Genomic DNA, 10,703 nt, shown 5'->3' on the forward strand with positions numbered 1-10,703 from the left:
TTTCTGGAGTGGTAGTGGTAGTAGTTTCTGGAGTGGTAGTAGTTTTTGGAGTGGTAGTGGTAGTTGTGTCTGGAGTGGTAGTTGTATCTGGGATGGTAGTTGTTTCTGGAGTGGTAGTGGTAGTTGTTTCTGGAGTGGTAGTAGTTTCTGGAGTGGTAGTGGTAGTTGTGTCTGGAGTGGTAGTTGTATCTGGGATGGTAGTTGTTTCTGGAGTGGTAGTGGTAGTTGTTTCTGGAATGGTAGTTGTATCTGGGATGGTAGTGGTTTCTGGAGTGGTAGTGGTAGTAGTTTCTGGAGTGGTAGTAGTTTCTGGAGTGGTAGTGGTAGTTGTGTCTGGAGTGGTAGTTGTATCTAGGATGGTAGTTGTTTCTGGAGTGGTAGTGGTAGTTGTTTCAACCATTAGAGTGGTAGGCATTGTTGTTGCTTCTGGCATGGAAATAATATATTCACAGTTTAAATGCTTTACTTAATTTTTGAATGAAATTTGAAATGAAATTTGGACATTTTGTAAAACATTAAAAAAACAGAATATGGTTATTAGCAGATCCTTTTGAACCTATATGGAGGTTAAGTTTGAAATCTCAAATTCAAATTTGGCAGTCCCTGACAAATTTTCCCTGAGTGTGTGTCTGTGATTCTCTGTTCAATAAAAGCAGTTGACTGAGTGTCTGTGCAGGAATGTGTGTGTGCTTGTAAGCCCAGTGGTGGATGGTGCTCTGTCACTATGGTCTGTCCTCTTTCCCCTTCCTGCACCCCATTCAGTCCCCCAAGGGGCTGTGGATCCCAGTAGAGAGTCCGCTGTGTTATATTATATCCAATCGAATACACTACACAGAACAATGTTTAATGTTCAAACAATAAACTTTATCGTTTTTTTTCAAATATTCACTCATTTGGAATTTGATGCCTGAAACATGTTCCAAAGAAATTGGAAGAGGGGCAACAAAGACTGGGATAGTTGAGGAATGCTCCAAAACCCCTGTTTGTAACATTCCACAGGTGAACAGGTTAATTGGAAACAGGTAAGTGTCATGATTGGGTATAAAGGGCGTATCCCCTAAAGGGTCAGTCGTTCACAAGCAAGAATGTGACAAGGCTCACCCAATGATCAAGTGCATGAGCAAATTGTCCAACAGTTTTAAAATGTTTTTCAACGTGCAATTGCAAGAAATCCATCATCTATGCAGATTTGATCATCTACGGTCCATAATATCAAAAGATTCAGAGAAATTGGAGAAGTAAGCAGCAAGGCCAAAACCCAACAACGAATGTCCATGTCCTTCAACCCCTCAGGCGCCACGGCATTAAAAACAAACCAAAAAAGAATGTGTGTAAATTTGGATGAGTGCATGTTTTGGAATTTGGCGTTGTCTCTTTTTGTATAGATGGGTGAATGTGTATGTGTTGGGGGGGAGGGGGGATGTATATATGGGTGTGTGTGTAAATATTGGCGTGAATGTGTACGTACATTTGTGGGTGTATATATATCCGTAAGAGTGTATATGGGTGTGGGTGAATGTGTGTGGGAGTGTATATGTTTGTGTGGATGTACATGTGCATGTAGGTGTATATATGTGTGAGGGTTAGGGTTGCAACGGTATGAGATTTTCACGGTATGATAACCGTCTCAGAAAATACCGCGGTATAACGGTTATCATGGTATCACAGTTAGTTTGTATATTATTAAAAAATACACTGACCCTTAAAGAAATTACAACAAGTTTTTTTGTTCAATTAACTATTTATTGTAGAAACCTGCAACTATTGTATACAAAATGTCTCCTTTAAAAAAATAAGCTGTAAACATGTTTATATAAATACTGCAAAATTAGAGAAACCTAAATCATGGATTTCAGTACAATTATGGCAAGACTGAAATTTCAGGATCTCCAGGACATCACCCCTCCTTCTTGCCAGCAATTATCCTTCCTTTTATTATGCAAATGCGGAGCACTGAGGCAGCAGGTCAAACACTAATATGGCTAAAAGTACGAGGAGTTTCGCAGGCAAACCGCGCTGACCCCCGCTCTCCTTTCCACAGAAAACCAGCTCATCTGTATATCACAGCTTCAAGAAGCAATTCAAAATTACTACCATGAATCTATCTTTCTTTATAGCGCGAAGGTAATTATTCCTATGCTGAATATGAATGAATCCTTTGGTTTGAATCGCGCTAAACAATCTAGCTGAAATAAATCCCCGCACTAAAGAATAAACGTTTATTTGAAGTAGGCGTACGTGCTGTGCGATTTTCACAAGGCAAACCAGACACTGACTAGCCCATTTTATACGTTTCATACGCATTTCATGCTTACTTCATCGCACTAAAGAATAAACAATGCGTTTGCGGTCCATGTAGTGCGATGGCAAATTCACAGAATTCACAGAATCTTGCTGCAGAGAAAACAAATATACATTTTGAATCCACCTCGCTACAAACTTAAAATTTAGAAGTTATTTGTTCTAAATTAATCTCAGAAATATCATAAAAATTATATATTCTATCTGTATTTAGAGAAAATCAAATGTAGTCATTGTATATGTTATTTATGTTATTCTGCTTTTATAAAACAGCACTACTACTTATATAAGAATTCTAACCATATCTATTTTGTTTTTTTTTACCTAATTAGTATAGAACAATTAAATTTGATTAGAGACTGACTGACTATTCAACCATTCATACTTCTATTCATCCATCTGATATAAAGAAATGGAAATGCGGTAGTATCGGTTAGCGTGTGATTAGCGGGTATCGATATGCATGTCATTAGTGCCTTTGCATCAGCCAACGTGAAGGTCCACAATTTACACTTGTTGAAGATGGGTGGGGTGTGGTCTTCTCCCAGCTGGGTTAAAAATGGACACACAAACACAGGAATGAATCATTTCATATATTTTTCCTGTTCAGCGAGGAAGACACGGACACTACGATAGCACACAAGAGGACTTACACTGCTTTGCAAGCTTTGGCTCTTCTGAACGAAATGGATGACTATGAATCCGATGGAGGAGAGGAACATTCTGTTACTGCTGAAGACTCCGATCTGGCAGTTTCATCTGGCGCAGATACAAGTGGACAATCGGATGAAGAAAACCGTAGCCCTCCACAAAAGAAGCGTTCTGTTGCTAAGGATGTCAGTAGGCCTGAACATAACATAAACGCAAAAGATGGAACCGCTTGGGGAAAAAACAGATGTTGTTCGCATTCGTGGACACGCCAGCACCACTTTTACGTTCAGTGAGACCGCAGGACCTACAGAGCATGCCAAGGTAACATAAAAACTTTTCATAGATGTATACAAGAAAAGTAGTGGTGAATTTTGCCAGCTATATTTTCTCTTTTTCTAGACGTGTATAGGACGTGTATTTTATAAATATATTTATATTATATTTCCTCTTTTTTTACATGTAAGTAATGTTATCACGGATGTGCATAGGAAAAAGCATTGAACTGAATTTGGCCAGTTATATTTCCTCCTTATTATATTTTATAAATATAGTTATTATATTTCCTCTTTTTTTTACTTGTAAGTAATGATATGTCCTCTTTGTTATATTTTATAAATATTTTTATGTATGATGTAAAGATGTATTATTTTATATTTCCTATTTTTTTAAAACATATAAGTAATGTGATTTTTATTTTACTTCTACAGCGCAGAATCACAAGCAGCTTGCAGAGCTTTCTGTGTTTGATCGACATAGAGATGCTGAGGACAATCACACACTGCACGGTCCATGAAGCCCACAGAGCAGATCAGAGCTGGAACCTGTCTGTCAGCGAGTTGATGGCTTTCATCGCAGTGCTTTTTCTGCGGGCAATACTCTGTCCGGTTGGAGCCATTGCCGATTGTTGGTCTAAGAATTACGCTGTGCCCGCAATCAAGGACACGATGTCGCGTGACCGCTACAAAGAAATCATGCGGTACTTGCGCTTCGATGACGAGGACACCCGTGCGGAACGTGTAAAGAGTGACAGATTTGCTGCAATCTCGGACATCTGGCAATGTTTTGTACGTAACTGCACTCTGTGTTACACGCCAGGACAACACATCACCGTTGATGAGCAGCTTTTTCCAACCAAGGTCCGCTGTCCTTTCCTGCAATACATCGCTACAAAACCTGACAAGTTTGGCATAAAGTTTTGGATTGCTGCTGATTTGAAGACCAAGTATATGTGTAATGCTCTTCCATATTTGGGAAAGGACCCCAGTCGTCCCAAGGGAGAAAGACTGTCAGAGAACGTTGTCATGAGACTCATGGAACCATATCTGGACAAGGGCAGAACCGTCACCACCGACAACTACTTCACATCCCTGTCTCTGGCCAACAGACTGCTTGCACGCAACACAGCTCTGCTTGGGACAATCAACAAGATCAGAAGAGAAATTCCTCCTCCAGCAAAAAACACCAAGGGACGTGAGGAATTCTCCACACACGTGTACAAATCAAGAAGTGCCTACTGACAGCGTATGCTTCAAAAAAAAACAAGGCAGTCTGCATTCTCAGCACAATGCACAAACAAGTCACGATCTCCGAAGGCCACAAAAGGAAACCAAACACGATCATGGATTACAACAGCATGAAGGTATGTGTATATTATAAATAATGTCACATTATTGAATTTTTATGTCAGACAAAATGTTTATAATGTAACATAACCTTTTTATGTTTCTTCTTTGCAGTGCGGTGTGGATATCATGGACCAGAAGGTGCGTGGGTATACGGTCCGCGCAGGAACACGCAGGTGGCCTGTTGCAGTGTTCTACAACATGCTAGACTTGGCAGCGATGAACGCACATGTTTTGTATACAACATGCACGAGGTCCACGGAGAGCAGAAGAAACTTTTTATGTGTTCTTGCTGAGGAACTTCGGCATCGATTCTTACAGGAAAAGACAATGGCGAAAAAACAACGACCTCCACCTGCTCCTGGAAAGACGACGCAGTGCCAGGTGCAGATACACTGCAACAGGAATCGGAGCGGTGTGCTGTGTGCGCCAAGTACACCTGTCAAAAATGTAGAAAGGATGGGCCATGGATATGTAGCAACTGTTAGATTGCGGGATGCTCATAGCGGACTTGGCTGTATTTCAAATGAGATTTCTATTTTTCTAATAAAAATAATATTGTTCTGCATCACACATTTGTTTTACTCTGTCATTGCTAAGGCAAGAATATCTTTATTGTTGTTATTACTGCGTGTGTGTGTGTGTGTGTGTGTGTGTAAAAGTTTTACAACAGCGGTTCTATTACCGGCGTTATTTCTGTAAATCGCGCATATACTCAAACTAACACGATGTGCAACTATTTTACATTACAAAAAATATAGGTACACAGATTGACTGGTATCTTACAAGTTTGTAGTGGATTCAAAATGTATATTTGTTTACTCTGCACGATTCTGTGAATTTTACATCGCACTACACGTACCGCAAACACATTGTTTATTCTTTATTGTAAGCATAAAATACGTATGAAACACATACAAAATCGCACAACACGTATGCCTACTACATGCACATTATTGTAGTTTATTCTTTAGTGCGATGAAGTAAGCATAAAATGCGAATGAAACATATAAAACTGGATAGTCTGTGTCTGGTTTGCCTTGAGAAAATCGCACAGCACGTACGCCTAATACAAAAACAACGCGAGGATTTATTTCAGTTAGATTGTTTAGCGCGATTCAAACCAAAGGATTCATTCCTATTCTGCATAGGAATAATTACCTTCGCACTATAAAGAAAGATAGATTGTAACTTTTGAATTGCTTTTTGGAGCTGTGATATACAGGAGCTGGCCAGGCTGTATTTCCTTGGAAAGAAGAGCGGGGGTCTGCGCTTCAAACGCGCACCATGTCATTAGCAAGACAAAGGGCACTAATCTCTTCACAGCGGGGAAGTGGGCTACTCGGAGGCTGATTTTCCACGCGACTGTTTTCGTGGCAAAATTCTGCCCAGTGTTAAGTTTAAATTATTTAATATCTGATAAACTCAGCCTGGGTCAGTGTCTGATCAACAACTGTTGTAAACGTCTGTTGTACTGCCAAGTTAGAATATAACCAGATACTGCAGAAAGAGGATTTATTTCTGACATGACCCTCACAATAGAGATTTCTGTTTTAAGGCTTTCACACTGAGTCTGGTTTTAACATATGAAAAACAGGCACGTTAGAATATGAAAATGAACGCATGTAAATTAATGGCGTCTTTCACATCCAGTGAAAGCAAGGACCATAAAAAGCTAGGTTTATTCTTTTCACTAGTGACCGTAGCGCGCGACTCCGCACAGTTCTTTTGTATTACGTTAACAAATACGAGCCGCTTGTAATTCCAGGATGAAACATGAGAGAACGTGAAGACGTTAAGATTGGGCGTTTTGAAAATAAACAACCATTAAATAATGTGATGAAAACTTTATTAAGTTATTATTAAGTGCTGGGAAATATTGAAACGGACCTTTAAAGTGACGTACAAGTGCTTTAATTCCACCTTATAAAGGTGTATGAACCCTGCAAATATGACTTTGTTCATTGCGCTGAGGCGCGGCGCGCACAAAGTTACAAAATTCGAGAGGTGCACGACCTCGCTAATCGACAGCGCGTGAGACCCTCGCGCATGGGCGGAGCCACCGCGATTACGTCATTTTTGCCGCTGACTTTAGTTTAGCTTTTTTTTTGTTAAAAAATTTGTTAAGTCTGATGCACTTTCTGCCATTCTCACCGCTGTGTGCTGAGTAGCTGAACCGGAGCGGAGTTGCGCATGCGCGGGTCACTTTCTCCGCTAGCTTGCCTTTTAACAGTAATAAGCAAACGCACACGGTATGATAACCGTGCATTTTAATACCATGATATACCGTGAAACCGGTTACCGCTGCAACCCTAGTGAGGGTCTATATACAGTGGGGAAAATAAGTATTTAGTCAGTCACCAATTGTGCAAGTTCTCCCACTTAAAAAGATGAGAGAGGCCTGTAATTGACATCATAGGTAGACATCAACTATGAGAGACAAAATGTGAAAAAAAATTGAGAAAATCATTTTGTCTGACTTTTAAAGAATTTATTTGCAAATAATGGTGGAAAATAATTATTTGGTCACCTACAAACAAGCAAGATTTCTGGCTGTCACAGACCTGTAACTTCTTTTTTAAGAGGCTCCTCTTTCCCCGACTCATTACCTGTATTAATGGCACCTATTTGAAGTTGTTAACAGTATAAAAGATACCTGCCCACAACCTCAAACAGTCACACTCCAAACTCCACTATGGTGAAGACGAAAGAGCTGTCGGAGGACACCAGAAACCGAATTGTAGACCTGCACCAGGCTGGGAAGACTGAATCTGCAATAGGCAAGCAGCTTGGTGTGAAGTAATCTACTGTGGGAGCAATAATCAGAAAATGGAAGACCTACAAGACCACTACTAATCTCCCTCGATCTGGGGCTCCACGCAAGATCTCAGCCCGTGGGGTCAAAATGATCACAAGAACGGTGAGGAAAAATCCCAGAACCACAAGGGGGGATCTAGTGAATGACCTGCAGAAAGCTGGGACCAACGTTACAAAGGCTACCATCAGCAACACACTACGACGCCAGGGACTCAGATCTTGCAGTCAGATATGGTCAGATGAAACCAAAGTAGAACTATTTGGTAAAAACTAGGGGTGGGCATAGATTAATTTTTTTAATCTAAATTAATCTCACTGAAATCTTGAAATTAATCTAGATTAATCTAGATTAATCTATATTAAAATGGCTCATATGCGTGCTACCCAAGTAATGACTAAAAGTCAGTTTTTGAGATAGGGGTTTCTTAATACAGAGGGTGCATTAGACCAGGGGCTCATCTCCTGTTTCCAAAATGCATCAGAGGGTTTTCCATCCACCAAGTTTTTGCGCATTTTCAAAATGCGCATGAAAAAAGCTGGATGGAAAAAGTCTAAAATTTGAAAAAAGCCCCAAATATCGCTAAAAGATTTTTACGCTAAGAGGAGGTGGAAAAGTTAGACTATCGCATTGCCAAAATTCGGCAAAACTGGATGGAAAAGGGTTTTTCGCATAAACGATGACGTATCATGCATCAAGTCATGTGGTTCTGTACATGATCGCAATGTAAAGATGGCAAATACATACAAAAACAGTTCTGGAGAGAGCAAAAATTGAATTTAACTTATCCATGTATAGAAAAGAAAAAGAAAAAAAAATTTCAAAACCTCAACGTGCAAAAATGCCAGATGGATGTAAAAACCACTATTGTTTTAGGTACGTCTTAGGTACACTTTCTGCTCTTCTTTTAGTAGCAGCAATTGGTGAACCATTGCAGTGGTCATTTGAGCTAGGGTTTTTTCTGCCCTTCTGTCTCTTCCCTTTTAACTTTCTCTCCCATCCTTTTCTCTCCTCCTCTTTTCCATCTTCTCCTATCTTCTTGTTGTCCACTTAACTCCAATTATTATCACTATTGTACTGTATTATACAGAATTGTTTTCATTTGATCTGTACATAAAAAGTAAGTTGTCCACCAAAGATGGGGGGGTGGAGGTGGGCCAAAAAAAAAATCCATGTTATTCTGTAATGGATATTAACATATGGGCTCAGACACACTTCAGAAAACCACTGACGGTGAACACAGTTCATCGCTCCATCTACAATGTTCAAAAGCCAGAATCTCTGATGATGGTATAGGAGTGTATTGGTGTCCATGGCATGAGTAACTTGCACATTTGTAAAGGCACCATTAATGCTGAAAAGTATATACACGTTTTGGAGCAACTTGTGCTGCTATCCAAGTAAGGTCTTCTTCAGGGACATCCCTGCTTATTTCAGCAAGACAATGCCAATCCACATTTTGCATATGTTACAGTGTGGCTTCCTAATAAAAGTGTGGAGACTAGACTGTCTCCCAGTCTAGACCTGTCTCCCTGTCCAGACCTGTCTCCCAGTGACTGAAGTTAAATGGAGCACCTACAGAGCTTCAATGATTACTGTCCTAAGTTCCCAAATGCTTATTAAGTGATGTTAAAAGGGAAGGTGATGTAAAACAGTGGTAAACAGGCCCCTGCAGGCATCAAATCAGGCATCAAATTCAAACAATGAAGTTTAGGTGAACATTAAATATTTTTTAATCGTGTATTGAACGTAGGTTGAAAAGGCATTGCAAATCTTAATATTCTGTATGTATTTGTTTTACACAATGTCCCAACTCTATTGGAATTGGGGTTGTATGTTGTCTCTGCTGAGTCTCACTGGTTCTACTCAGTGGTTCTAACAACACCAGAAGCAGTGGACTCAAATTTCATGATTTGATTGGGGTCACATTTCGGTAAATATGCAGAGAACTGGTAAAGGATTTATGAGATTGACCTGCAGAGCCACACAGGACTGCAAACTTTAGTATGCATCTATGGGTTCTAAGGTGTAGCTACATCTGGTCTCTGGAATACAATGAGTAGAATTGGTCTACTTCACATAATTTTGCTTTTAGACAGTTGTATCTCATTTTTTCCGTGGCCTTGTTGGTTCTGTGACAAATGTCTTGCAACAGCAATTGTCTGCCGGGTTAACACGTGATTTGTGTTTTCTCAAATGTATTACCAAAAGATTTGACTAGTTCTGACAAACTCCTTTCAAGTAACATGTGAAATGTTATGAAGTAAACCATTTGCACTTAAAAGGTTTGCATTACACTATCATTTGTCAAAGGATTTCAAATAGCATGATTATTAATAGCAATAAATGAGACAAGTTATCAGACTAAATTAGCAAAAATTCTCATATGTCTTTGGCATTTTCAATAAACCAAAATCCCAGCATTATTTAGAAAAGTTGAATGTTAAATCACATTTTTTCCCTTTATTGTTTCAAATACTATAAATAGTCTCATAAGAACTTACCATTTATTATCAGCAGAAGTGCTGTGAACAGTAGGATTCGAGACTTCATTGTGATGATCTACTCCCAAACCTGTGAGCAAGATTAGGGATGCAATTCAACCCATATCTGGTAATACATAAAATAATTATAATATTTTAAATGGTTATGCAACTTAATAAAGCACAAGAGATATATCTACTTAATTATCTAATGAAGTTGCTGACAACTTTCTGCAACAGTAATTACAAAAAATTATAATTAGTCACAACAAATATGCTGAGACTAATTAATAATTTGATTAATTATTACAAATTATTTGAGTATTTATATAATCTATGGGAAAGTGCAGTATGATTATTAAGCTCCAATATGAAAGATGAGTAAATATGAGTGGTGCTTACCAGAGAAACGTCTGCAGAATCCTCAGGGTATCTCTCTCTCTCTCCCTCTCTCTCTCCCTCTCTCTCAAATTCAAATTTCTCTCTCTCTCTCTCTTTCTCTCTCTTCAGCAGTGGTGTTTGTGTGTTGTTGTGCTGCTACTGTTCATGCACTGATTGAGGTGTCCTGTGCCACATTTATACCTGAGCTGATGTATCTGTGCACGTGTCAGAGGACTGAACAAAAGGGGCATTTTAAACTGAGTTCCAAACCAGTTCTTCTCTGGATTCTTTAGGCCTGTCATCACTTCACCAGTTTACTTCCTTTTACCATAAGAAATAAATATCAAAGATAAAACAGCAAGAGAGCAGGAATGCAGGGTCATTCATAGCATGTTTCAGTAAGGAAATCTTTCTAATGAACATTCAGACGTGCACACCAGCAAAACACAC

The 10,703-nt window shown here is 39.3% G+C and overlaps 1 long non-coding RNA gene across 1 annotated transcript; it reads right to left on the bottom strand.

Annotated features, from left to right (window-relative positions):
- Positions 1 to 88: 88 nt before the first annotated feature.
- Positions 89 to 10,394, bottom strand: LOC143517706 (uncharacterized). Its single transcript, XR_013132023.1, has 3 exons — positions 10,275 to 10,394; positions 9,894 to 9,963; positions 89 to 426 (listed from the first exon to the last, which is right to left on the bottom strand). It is a non-coding gene; the product is annotated as an uncharacterized LOC143517706 (long non-coding RNA).
- Between the last annotated feature and the right edge of the window lie 309 nt (positions 10,395 to 10,703).

This window comes from Brachyhypopomus gauderio, chromosome 6 (genome assembly GCF_052324685.1).
Source record: "Brachyhypopomus gauderio isolate BG-103 chromosome 6, BGAUD_0.2, whole genome shotgun sequence".
NCBI lineage: Eukaryota > Metazoa > Chordata > Actinopteri > Gymnotiformes > Hypopomidae > Brachyhypopomus > Brachyhypopomus gauderio.